We start from the raw sequence: 10909 nt of genomic DNA, 5'->3' as shown, positions 1-10909 counted from the left end.
AGTGGGTATGGGTAAGTGCCTACCTATCCTTAAGGCCCAGCTCAAATATTCCCCTGCTCCAAGGAGCTGCCTTGAACCAATGTGTTGGTCTGGATTCTACATCACCCATCAAGGAGGTTAGGTGGTATTGCATGTACTAAAGTGAGCTTCTCTAGCAAACTGCCTGATTTTGAACTCCATCTGGACAAGTTACTTAACTCAAGCAAGCCTCCTCATCACAAGAGACTAGAATAGAACCTAACTAATAAAGTCACTTTGAGGATTAAATGAGATAATCCATGTAAAGCATTTAATTATAAACATTTGATAAATGTTAGCTATTATTACTATTCATATCAATGTCTTCTTCTTTGGTATACTGTGAGATTCTAGGAATAAAAGGAACCTTATATCCATCTTTAGTTGAGCAAAATATCTTATTTCCTAGCTCTGCAATTTTGAGCAAGTAGTCCCCTCTATACCAATTTCCTCTTATAAAATGATGATAATTACAATACCTATCTTATAGAGTTGTTATGGAGATTAAACAGGTAAATAAATGTAAAGCTTATTAACACACGGCCTGGCATATACTAAGTGCTAATAAACATGAGAGGCAGGCCTTAGAGATGTGAGTTCAGTTCCAGGCCACCGTAATAAAGCCAGTATCGGTTTTTTTTTTTCTCTTTCAAATCATTTTAATAACCTGGCAGTGATTCAAAGTATGAAAAGATGATTCAAACATCTTCCCTTTAAAGAGGATGCTACCATAATTGCCTCACAACAAGCATGATCAAAAGCAAGGATGAGACCAGATTCAAGAAGCAAGAGTTGTAGCAAGACTTCAAGGCTCACAGATTGAAGAGCATGGTTTCAGAAAGTCTTCTGGGGCTAGCAGGCAGCATAAGGGATATGAGATTTTAAGAGATCCTCAGAGGACAGGCCGAGGTTGCTGGGTCATGAGTACCTTGAAGCATTTCTTGATGGTGATTTCATCTTGAGAGTATTTGTCGTCCAGGGAGAATTGAGCAGGATAAGCCCAAAGGGTCTGTTGTGCCATAGAGTCAGGCTTCTTCAGCATGTAGACCTGGTCTCCCTGCCCACTGTGGTAATACTGGAGTAATCACAGCAAAGCCTAAGCTTTCAATTTCCTCCGCAGCTACCTCTAACTCATAAAGCCAGTATCTTAATAAAGCAAGTCACACAAACTTTTTGGTTTCCCAGTACGTATAAAAATTATGTTTGCACTGTACGTAGTCTATTAAGTGTGCAGTAGCATTATCCTGAAAAAAATAATATACATACTTTAATTTTAAAATAATGCTGTTCTACTATATAGCACGTGGAACCCTGCTCAATGTTATGTGGCAGACTGGATGGGAGGGGAGTTTGGGGGAGAATCAGTTCAGTTCAGTTCATTTCAGTCGCTCAGTCGTGTCTGACTCTTTGCAACCCCATGAACCACAGCATGCCACCCCTCCCTGTCCATCAGCAACTCCCGGAGTCCACCCAAACCTATGTCCACTGAGTCTGTGATGCCATCGAACCATCTCATCCTCTATCGTCCCCTTCTCCTCCCGCCTTCAATCTTTCCCAGCATCAGGGTCTTTTCAAATGAGTCAGCTCTTTGCATTAGATGACCAAAGTATTGGAGTTTCAGCTTCAACATCAGTCCTTCCAATGAACACCCAGAACTGATCTCCCTTAGGATGGACTGGTTGGATCTCCTTGCAGTCCAAGGGACTCTCAAGGGTCTTCTCCAAAACCACAGTTCAAAAGCATCAATTCTTCAGCACTCAGCTTTCTTTAAAGTCCAACTCTCACATCCATACATGACTACTGGAAAAACCATAGCCTTGACTAGATGGACCTTTGTTGGCAAAGTAATGTCTCTGCTTTTGAATATGCTGTCTAGGTTGGGGGAGAATGGTCACAAGTGTATGCATGGCTGAGTCCCTTTGCTGTTCACCTGAAACCATCATGGCATTGCTAATTGGCTATAACCCAATACAAAATTAAAGGTTTTAAAAAAATTAAAAATTCAAAAAAGAAATAATGGTGTTAGGAAACTCCCTGGCAGAAGGATGCCACACTTTCACTGCTGAGGGCACAGGTTTGATCCCTGGTTGGGGAACTAAGATCCCATGGCATAGACAAAAATAACAAGCAAAAGTAAATAAATAAAGTAACTAAGTAAATAAAAATAATGCTGTTGGTACACTAGACCTGGGTTTCAAATATTTATTCTTTGCTAACTAAATTGACAATGGGAAAAATAGCAAATTAGTCTGTAAGCCTCAGTTTCTTTATGTATAAGATAAGGGTGATAAGAATACTAATATCACAGGGTAATTGTGAGGATTAAGTGAGATAATGCATGCAAATGATTTAGCAGAGTACTTGATACATTAAAGATTTTAAATACATTTTAAAATACATTTTAAAAATAAGTATATTAAATAAATTAACAGTGTTGGAGAAATAGTGCCAATAGACTTGCTCAATGCCAGGTTGCCAAAAGCCTCTAATTTGTAAGAAAATGCAATATTTACAAAGTACAATACAATGATGTACAACAAAATCATGTATACCTATAATTCTTCTTTTTGCTTTCTTATACCTAGCTCAGTGCTTGGGACATAATAAAATAATAATAATCTTGATGCCCTCCTCCAGGGGATCTTCCCGACCCAGGTATTGAACCTGAGACTTATGTCTCCTGCATTGGCAGGCAGGTTCTTTACCACTAGCACCACCTGAGAAGCCCCAAGTTTGATGAGATTCAGTGAAAGAATACATAAAATTCAACCACTGCCTTTTAACCTCCATCCCCTGAGTTTCACATTGTTGTTTTTCTCATTCCACCTGTAACAGGTGCTTAATTAGTCTCTGGGGGCTTCCCCAGTGGCTCAGCAGTAAAGAATCAACCTGCAATGCCAGAGACGTGTCAGGAGCCATGAGTTTGGTCCCTGAGTCTGGAAGATCCCCTGTGTAGGTAATGGCAACTCCAGTATTCTTGCCTGGGAAATCCCATGGACAGAGGAGCCTGGTGGGCTACAGTCTATGGGGTCGAAAGCAGTCGGACACAACTGAGCGATTAAACAACAACAAACTAATCTCTAGTGATGTCAGTCAACTCAGTTATGGAAAATCCCAATGCATCTTTGAACTTCAGATGTGTCCCCACAATATGAATTAGGTCCTATAAAATCCTGCTAATTGTGACTTAGCCATAATTTTGGCTAAAGTTTAACCTGAATGCTGTGTCCACAGAAGCACCAACTTCCCACCTCCCTGTAGATATGGGCTCCCCTGGAGAAAGCAAAGTCATTCAACAAACATAGGAGCTGGAGACACGTGTCAATTCCACTTTTCTAGGCTCTAGAAACAAAGTTCCAGTGTGTGGGTCCAAGGACTGAGGTATTCTCGGCCACAAGCTCCAGGACACAGACCTTTGAGAGGAGGACCATTCAGGTACTGTTTGTAACAAGGATACAGCAGAGAAACTGAGGCTCAGAAAAGCTAAGCAATGTGCCTAGGGTCACACAGCTGGAAAGCAGCCAAGCTAATAATCAAACCCAGATCTCTTTGTCCTTGAGCCCAGGCCCTGGCCAACCATCTGCTCATAATGCTGGCCTCCAAGAGATCTTATGAACATTCAAAACGATAGTATATAAAGTTTTTGGCACGGCTTAGGCATTCAAAAAATGTCGTCTTCTGCTGCTTTTGCACAAACCCCTCTCTAACCTCTTCTCTCCTTCATTTTGCCATGCTAAGATCAAAGATTTTGCATAACAGACCTCAGTTGAAATGCCAGGTCTGCCACTCACCAGCTAAGGCAAATCATTTCACCTTGCCAAGCCACAATTTCTTCTGTCAAGTGTGGGTATAATGTCTATAACAGAGGCTTATGTTGAGTCAGGGAAAGAAGGGGAAGTTTACACAGACGTGATAGGTCATCAGTCACATCAAAAAGAGTTTATTAACAAAGCATCCATGGGAGCAGGATCTACTGGGCTGACTGTCTTCTACATTAGTTCCAAAGAAAAACAACTGGAAATCCGTAAGCAACAACAAGCAATCTTGGGATTTCCCTGGCAGTCCAGTGGCTAAGACGCCATGCTTCCATTGCAGGGGGCATGGGTTCAATCCCTGGTCTGGGGACTAAGATCCCGCATGCCACATGGCATGACCGAAACAACAATAACAACAAAATAGTAAGAGCAATCTCATGGAAATGATAAGATATAAAGTTAATATTTTTTTTAGAAACCAGTGCCTTCCTATATTCAAAACCCTGCCAGTTTGAAATTATAATAGAAGTAAACATCTCAGTTATTCCTGCAACCAAAAACATAAAAATATCTGGGAATAGGAAATCCCTCAATAATATGTGAAGTGCTATCAAAATTATTTTTGAGAAACATACATATATATGGCAGATATATGTTATTTATATATAAGGCACATTGTAAGGGAAATTGGGCTTCCCTGGTGTCTCAGCAGTAAAGAATCTGTCTGCAACGCAGGAAAAAGAAACCCAGGTTCAATCCCTGGGTCAGCAAGATTCCCTGGAGGAGGGCGTGGCAATCCATTCCAGTATTCTTGCCTGGAGAATCCCAAGGACTGAGGAACCTGGTGGGCTGCAGTACATAGGGTCACAGAGTCAGACACGACTGAAGCAACTTAGCATATATATATGCTTAGAATATATTCTTAGAATATGTATATTCATATATACTTTGGAAGGATTGATGATGAAGCTGAAACTCCAGTGCCACTCGATGCAAGGAACCAACTCATTGAAAAAGACCCAGACCATGAGGCTGGGAAAGACTGAAGGCAGAATAAGAAGGGGATGACAGAGGATGAGATGATTGGATGGCATCACCTGGCATCCCCAACTTGATGGACATGAGTTTGAGCAAGCTCTGGGAGTTGGTGATGGACAGGGAGGCCTGGTGTGCTGCAGTCCATGGATGGCAAAGAGCTGGACACGACTGAGCGACTGAACTGACTGAGACACATATACATGAACCAGGCTTCCCAGGTGGTAAAGCGGTAAAGAATCTGCCTGCCCAGGCAGGAGATGCAAGAGACATGGTTTGATCCCTAGGTTGGGAAGATAGTCTGGAATAGGAAATGGGAACCCACTCCACAATATTCTTGCCTGCAAAATCCCATGGACAGAGGAGCCTGGCGGGCTACAATCCAGGGGGTCCAAAGAGTCAGACATAACTGAGCAATTGAGCACACACACACACATATAATATGTTCACCAAAAAACCTTGAAAATGCTTGGATACATAAAGAAGCATAATCTCTACCTGTGATATTAGATTTCTCTATATTAGTCTAAATTTTAATGTAATGCCTGTGCATCATTTCTGCATGCTTGCGTATCACATTCACACACCATAATAATCTTTTCATAACTCTATGTCACAAGTGCATTTCTCTCTGGAAGGATACACAAGAAACTGGACACGTGTTTACCCCCAGAAAGAAGAACCAGGTCACTGGGGGGGAGAGATGTACATTTGTTTTCTACAATATGGATTCTTTTTACATAAATTTAAAATTTTGTCCTTAAGCTATGTATTACCTCTCCAAAAAAATGTTTTGAAAAAAGAAAAACAAAGTTGAAAGAGCATTCTGAGCGCAATGAAGCCTAAACCTGTGGACAGCCACCTTTCCAGCTCTGTAGTAGGGAGCTATGTGAGTCGGGGCAGGTCTCAGCCTCCCTGCCTTCTTGGTTTCTCGCCCTGTCACACAGCTGTGCAGGAGCGGATCTCAGAACTTGTGTCCCCTCGCTTTGCATCTGACGTCTTTCCACCGCATCCAGCTGCTTCTCTGTGAGCACTGGGTTTGGAGGATGGTAAATAGCCACTTTGCCTGGAACACACACACACACACGAGACACACAGAGACAGACAGACACACACACACACATAGACAGACACGCACACACACAGACATATAGACACACACACACACGAGACACACAGAGACAGACACACTCACAGACACAGATATATAGACACACACACAGACACACAGACACACAGACACACACACAGACACACAGACACACACACAGACACAGAGACAGACACACACACAGACAGACATATAGACACACGAGACACACATAGATACACACACAGGCACAGACATACAGACACACACACATAGACAGACACACACACAGACACAGACATATAGACACACACACAGACACAGAGACACACACACACACTCAGAGACAGACACACACACACACATACACACACACACATGAGACACACAGAGACAGACACACACACACACACACATAGATAGACACACACACAGACACAGACATATAGACACACACACACACAGAGACACACACACACACACACGAGCCACACCTAGACAGATACACACACAGACACAGACATATAGACACACACACACAGAGACAGACACACACACAGACACAGACATACAGACACACACACAGAGACACACACACACATACACAGAATATTAGAACCCTGTGCATGCAATGCAGATTTGCTCCCTTGGGAGCAGAAACCCTATGCTCAGCCCCTCTCTGCCCTGCTCACCTGGAGACTGTCTCATCTCGGGAAAGTTACAGGTTTCATTTTGTCGCTTGGAAGCTGCTGCAGCCAGCAAGGGAATCCGAGCTGACTTGGAGCCAGGGCCTTAATTGGATTGGATCCCCATAGAGGCCATCAGCCTCTCACTGCAGCTTGGCCAGGAAGAAATACTGCCTCTCCAATCCCAAACCCCACTCACATACACCCCAGCCAAGATCTTCAATGGCCTATCACCCAAATAAGGCACGATATTCAGTTTCCAATTATTTTCATTCTCCCTTTCATTTGAACAGCTTTTTACTGTTTCCAGACACTAGTATATACTGTATGTATTATGAGTAGTCCCATGTGATCTCTTTATTTACTTATGCCACAAATTTTTACTGAGGGCCTCCTATATGCCAGGCATTGTTCCAGGCCCAGGTCAGACAACATCCTGGTTTTCACAAACATTCCATTCCATTTAGGAAGAAAGATAATAAGCCAATACCTAAGCCAATATACCTATGCTAGGAGGTAATAAGAGTTATGAAGAAGAAGAAATAGGAGAAAGGAGATGAAGAGAGGAGTTGAGGGGCAGTGGTTAAGAACAGCCTCTCTGATAAGATGACATTTAGGTAAAGACCTGAAGAAAGTGAAGGTGATATCTAGGCAGTATCTAGTGCTTTAGGCAGAGAGAACAGCCGGTGCAAAGGCACTGAGGCAAGAATTTCCTTGGTGTGTTGGAGGAACACAAAATAGGCAGATGAGAACAAAAGGTCTTACTTGCTGAGGCCTCCTGCCAGTTCGGTGGCTCCTGCCCATTTCCTGCCTGGTGAACACTGGAGACTAGCAGAGGATTTAGAAAAACTTCTTTAGGGGATTCCCTGGTGGTTCAGTGATTAGGACTTGGTGCTTTCACTGCCAGGGCCTGGTTCAATCCCTGGTCCGGGAAGTAAGATTCCACAAGCCTCCAGCACAGCCTAAAAACACAAAGAAAGAAAGAAAAAATAAAAAACACCTTCTTTAGCTAGATAGCAAAAATCAGCTTATGATAAATAGTCCATCTCCAAAAGAAAAAGCTATTTTAGGAAGCTATCCATGGCCATATTACCCATAAGGGCAAAAAAAGATTATATATTAATAATTATGTATAATATATTTTATAATTAGATATGTATATACTATATATGTACCCATCTTAATGGTGGCTCAGACAGTAAAGCATCTGCCTACAATGTGGGAGACCCAGGGTTTGAACCCTGGGTTGGGAAGATCCCCTGGAAAAGGAAATGGCAACCCACTCCAGTATTCTTGCCTGGAAAATCCCATGGACGGAGGAGCCTGGTTGGCTACTATCCATGGGGTCGCAAAGAGTCGGACATGACTGAGCGACTTCACTTACACTATATATGTATATATAATACAGATATATATGTATACATGTTTATATATATATGCGTATATATAAAACCACTAATGCATATATGTGTGTATATATATAAAACCACACACACACACACATATATATATGCATATATATAAAAGAGAACTAATGTTTGTTGGCCAAAAACTGTGGCTATAACACTCTACACTGAGCCTCTGTATCCGAGGAAACTGTGGCTCAGGAAGACACGAGACTAAGATCACACAGCCAGGGTTTAAGCTCAGGTCCGCTTGTATGCTTGTCAGCCCCTTTAGACCCTACGCATCTTGAGGGCAGGTCCCTGTCAGTCTTCTTAACCTTTATATGACCAGTATACAGCACAGGGCCTGGCCCAAAGTTGATGCTTCAAAAATGTTGACTAAACAGTTGAAGATCTGTATTTCCAAACCCTGTTTGTATTCTAATACACCATTTTGTTTCCCTGTCAAAACATGATCCAACCAATCACTGGAATATTCTGCAGCTGTTAAAAATTCCTCAAATAAAACATAGTTCAAAAACCCCCCATAGTTCATCTACACAATGCAATAATACACAGTCCCTTAAAATGGTGTTCAAGGTTGCTGAGAATGAGGCTGCTAATGAGGGTAGGAGCTAGTGGAGTTGGCCATCAGGATGATGGCGTTCTGTGCCTGGTGGCCTCAATTCAGGGCCACGCACCTGCTCCCTCGGCCCACATCCCCACTCCTACCTCCACCCCAGCTCCAGCCTCCTAGCCAAGCCAAACATAGCCTGGAGGTTCAGAAATAATAATAATGACCACCGCCATCAGCACTCTTCTTATTATTGGGTACACTGTATACATAGTCTCATACAATACCTACAACCCAAGTCCACTGTTATTATTGAACCCCATTTTGCAGAGGAAGAAATTGAGGCTTAGAGACCTTCAATCAGTTGCCCGAGTCAAATAGCTGGTAAGCAAGGGACAGAGGTGGGATTTGAACCCAAATCGATTCTGACTCCAGACTGCACCACCCCCTCCCATCACCCATAGCCATCCTGTGGGCAGTACCCTGCGTTCAACCGTCTTCCCCCAGACGCCTATTCCGCCCTTTGCCTCTTGACCTAAGACCATGGCTATGACCTTCAGCACAGAGAAGTAGCTCTCACCGCTAGAGGTGGTGGCCTCGACTCAGATGAGGTGTCCATTTCCTATGGTCTAAAGGTGCAGAGACAGCCACCTGCTGCCACAGGAGAACGCAGGGGGTGGTCTCCAGCCCCCAGCAGCTTCCCTGCAACATCAGACCAAAAATCGACAATCTTTTCCAGCCACAAAGGTTGATTTGAATAAGGACACTTCTTTCTCATCCTTGGGCAGTCACAGTTCATTTATTTGATACTCTGAGGCCTGAACAATCCCAGTTTTTTAGATCACAGCTGGGTAGCAGAGGAGGCGTTGAACTATTTGAAACGCAAGCCGGCAACTGTATTTTTTCAAAGCTGAGAAGTACCCTTCACGCTTCAAAAGAATAAACACGGCCCCCAGCTCTGAGCCGTGCCAAGTCTCAGCATCCAGAGGAGACCTGCAAGCCGCGGGGCCGTGTTTTCCCAGCTGCATCCCACACGCTCAGTCCTCCTCCCTCCGTGGTCGGTGGCTTAGTGATACTTGGAGGCTTGGCTGGTTGATCTGTTTGTTTCCCATATCAAACAGCCACTCATCTCCTCAAATAGCACTGTGCTTCCTATTGGGCTGTCTGTATTTGGACCAGAACTGCCAGTATTTGTATACACACAGGGGACAATCCCTAACAGAAGGACAACAGCCATTCCTCCTGAGCTGATCTCAGACATGGCCATGGTTCTGAAGGCTGAGCCCAACTCTTGTTTTTTCCCCCAACTTGGTTTGCCTCTTTGTTTTCAAGCGAAACTCTAAAAGGAGTCCTTTCTTGCCCAGAACCTGCCCATACCCTTCAGCTGCTGAGTCCACCCTGTTAAGGCAGGGACCAGAGTCCCTGGATTCAAATAACAGGGTCAGGTGGGGTAAACATGTCCAAGCCCCACAGAACGCTGATGAAGTATGCTAGGAGAGGCCTCATCCCAGTTTCACGGTGTGGGGGCTGACTGGGACAAAGAAGGTAAAAGGGGACTGGGCACCTCTTCCTGCTGATCGGAAATAAACACTGCAAGAATCAGCAGGAACATGATATTTACCTGACCTTCAAGTGCCCCCTAACAGATTGCTTTCCCCCACCCCGCCAGAAAGGGAGGGGAGATTGCAACTTATACAGTGGAGAAACCAGACCACCCCTTAACCCGGAGATCAAAATGAGCACACTCTTCATTGACACGTACACACTGTTTTATTTAAAATGGATAACCAATGAGGACCTATTGCATAGCACAGGGAACTCTGCTCCATATTATGGGGCAGACTGGGTGGGAGAGGAGTTTGGGGGAGAATGGATACATGTATATATATGGCTGAATCTCTTCCCTCCACCCGAAACTACCACAACATTGTTAATCAGCTATACTACTACTACTACTAAGTTGGGTACTTAGTACCCAACTACTACTACTACAGCTATACAACTACTACTACTAAGTGTTCAGTCGTGTCTGACTCTGTGCAACCCCATAGACGGCAGCCCACCAGGCTCCTCCGCCCATGGGATTTTCCAGGCAAGAGTACTGGAGTGGGGTGCCATTGCCCTCTCCGGTTAATCAGCTATACTCCAGTATAAAATAACAAGTTAGGAAAAATAAAAAGAGCACCCTCTCCAAGCAGACAGACACTGGGGGTTCTTGAAGTGATGTCTGAAGAAGCGCACAGCATCACTTTTGTAAGATTGCAACCGAGAGTGTATGACCCAAATCTAATCATGAGGAGACATCAGACACACCCCAAACGAGCAACATTCTGTAAAACGCTCTGTTTTCTTCAAGATTTCAATGT

The 10909-nt window shown here is 43.7% G+C and overlaps 1 pseudogene; it reads right to left on the bottom strand.

Annotated features, from left to right (window-relative positions):
• Window positions 1-910: 910 nt before the first annotated feature.
• LOC147377409 (H/ACA ribonucleoprotein complex subunit 3 pseudogene) lies at window positions 911-9088 on the bottom strand (annotated as a pseudogene).
• Window positions 9089-10909: the final 1821 nt, after the last annotated feature.

This window comes from Bos grunniens, chromosome 2, assembly GCF_055505025.1.
Source record: "Bos grunniens cultivar Pamir isolate PY7600 chromosome 2, Bosgru_T2T1.0, whole genome shotgun sequence".
In the NCBI taxonomy this organism is placed as follows: domain Eukaryota; kingdom Metazoa; phylum Chordata; class Mammalia; order Artiodactyla; family Bovidae; genus Bos; species Bos grunniens.
Note: the sequence above shows the minus strand (reverse complement) of the source record. Positions and strands in the feature narration are given on the sequence as shown.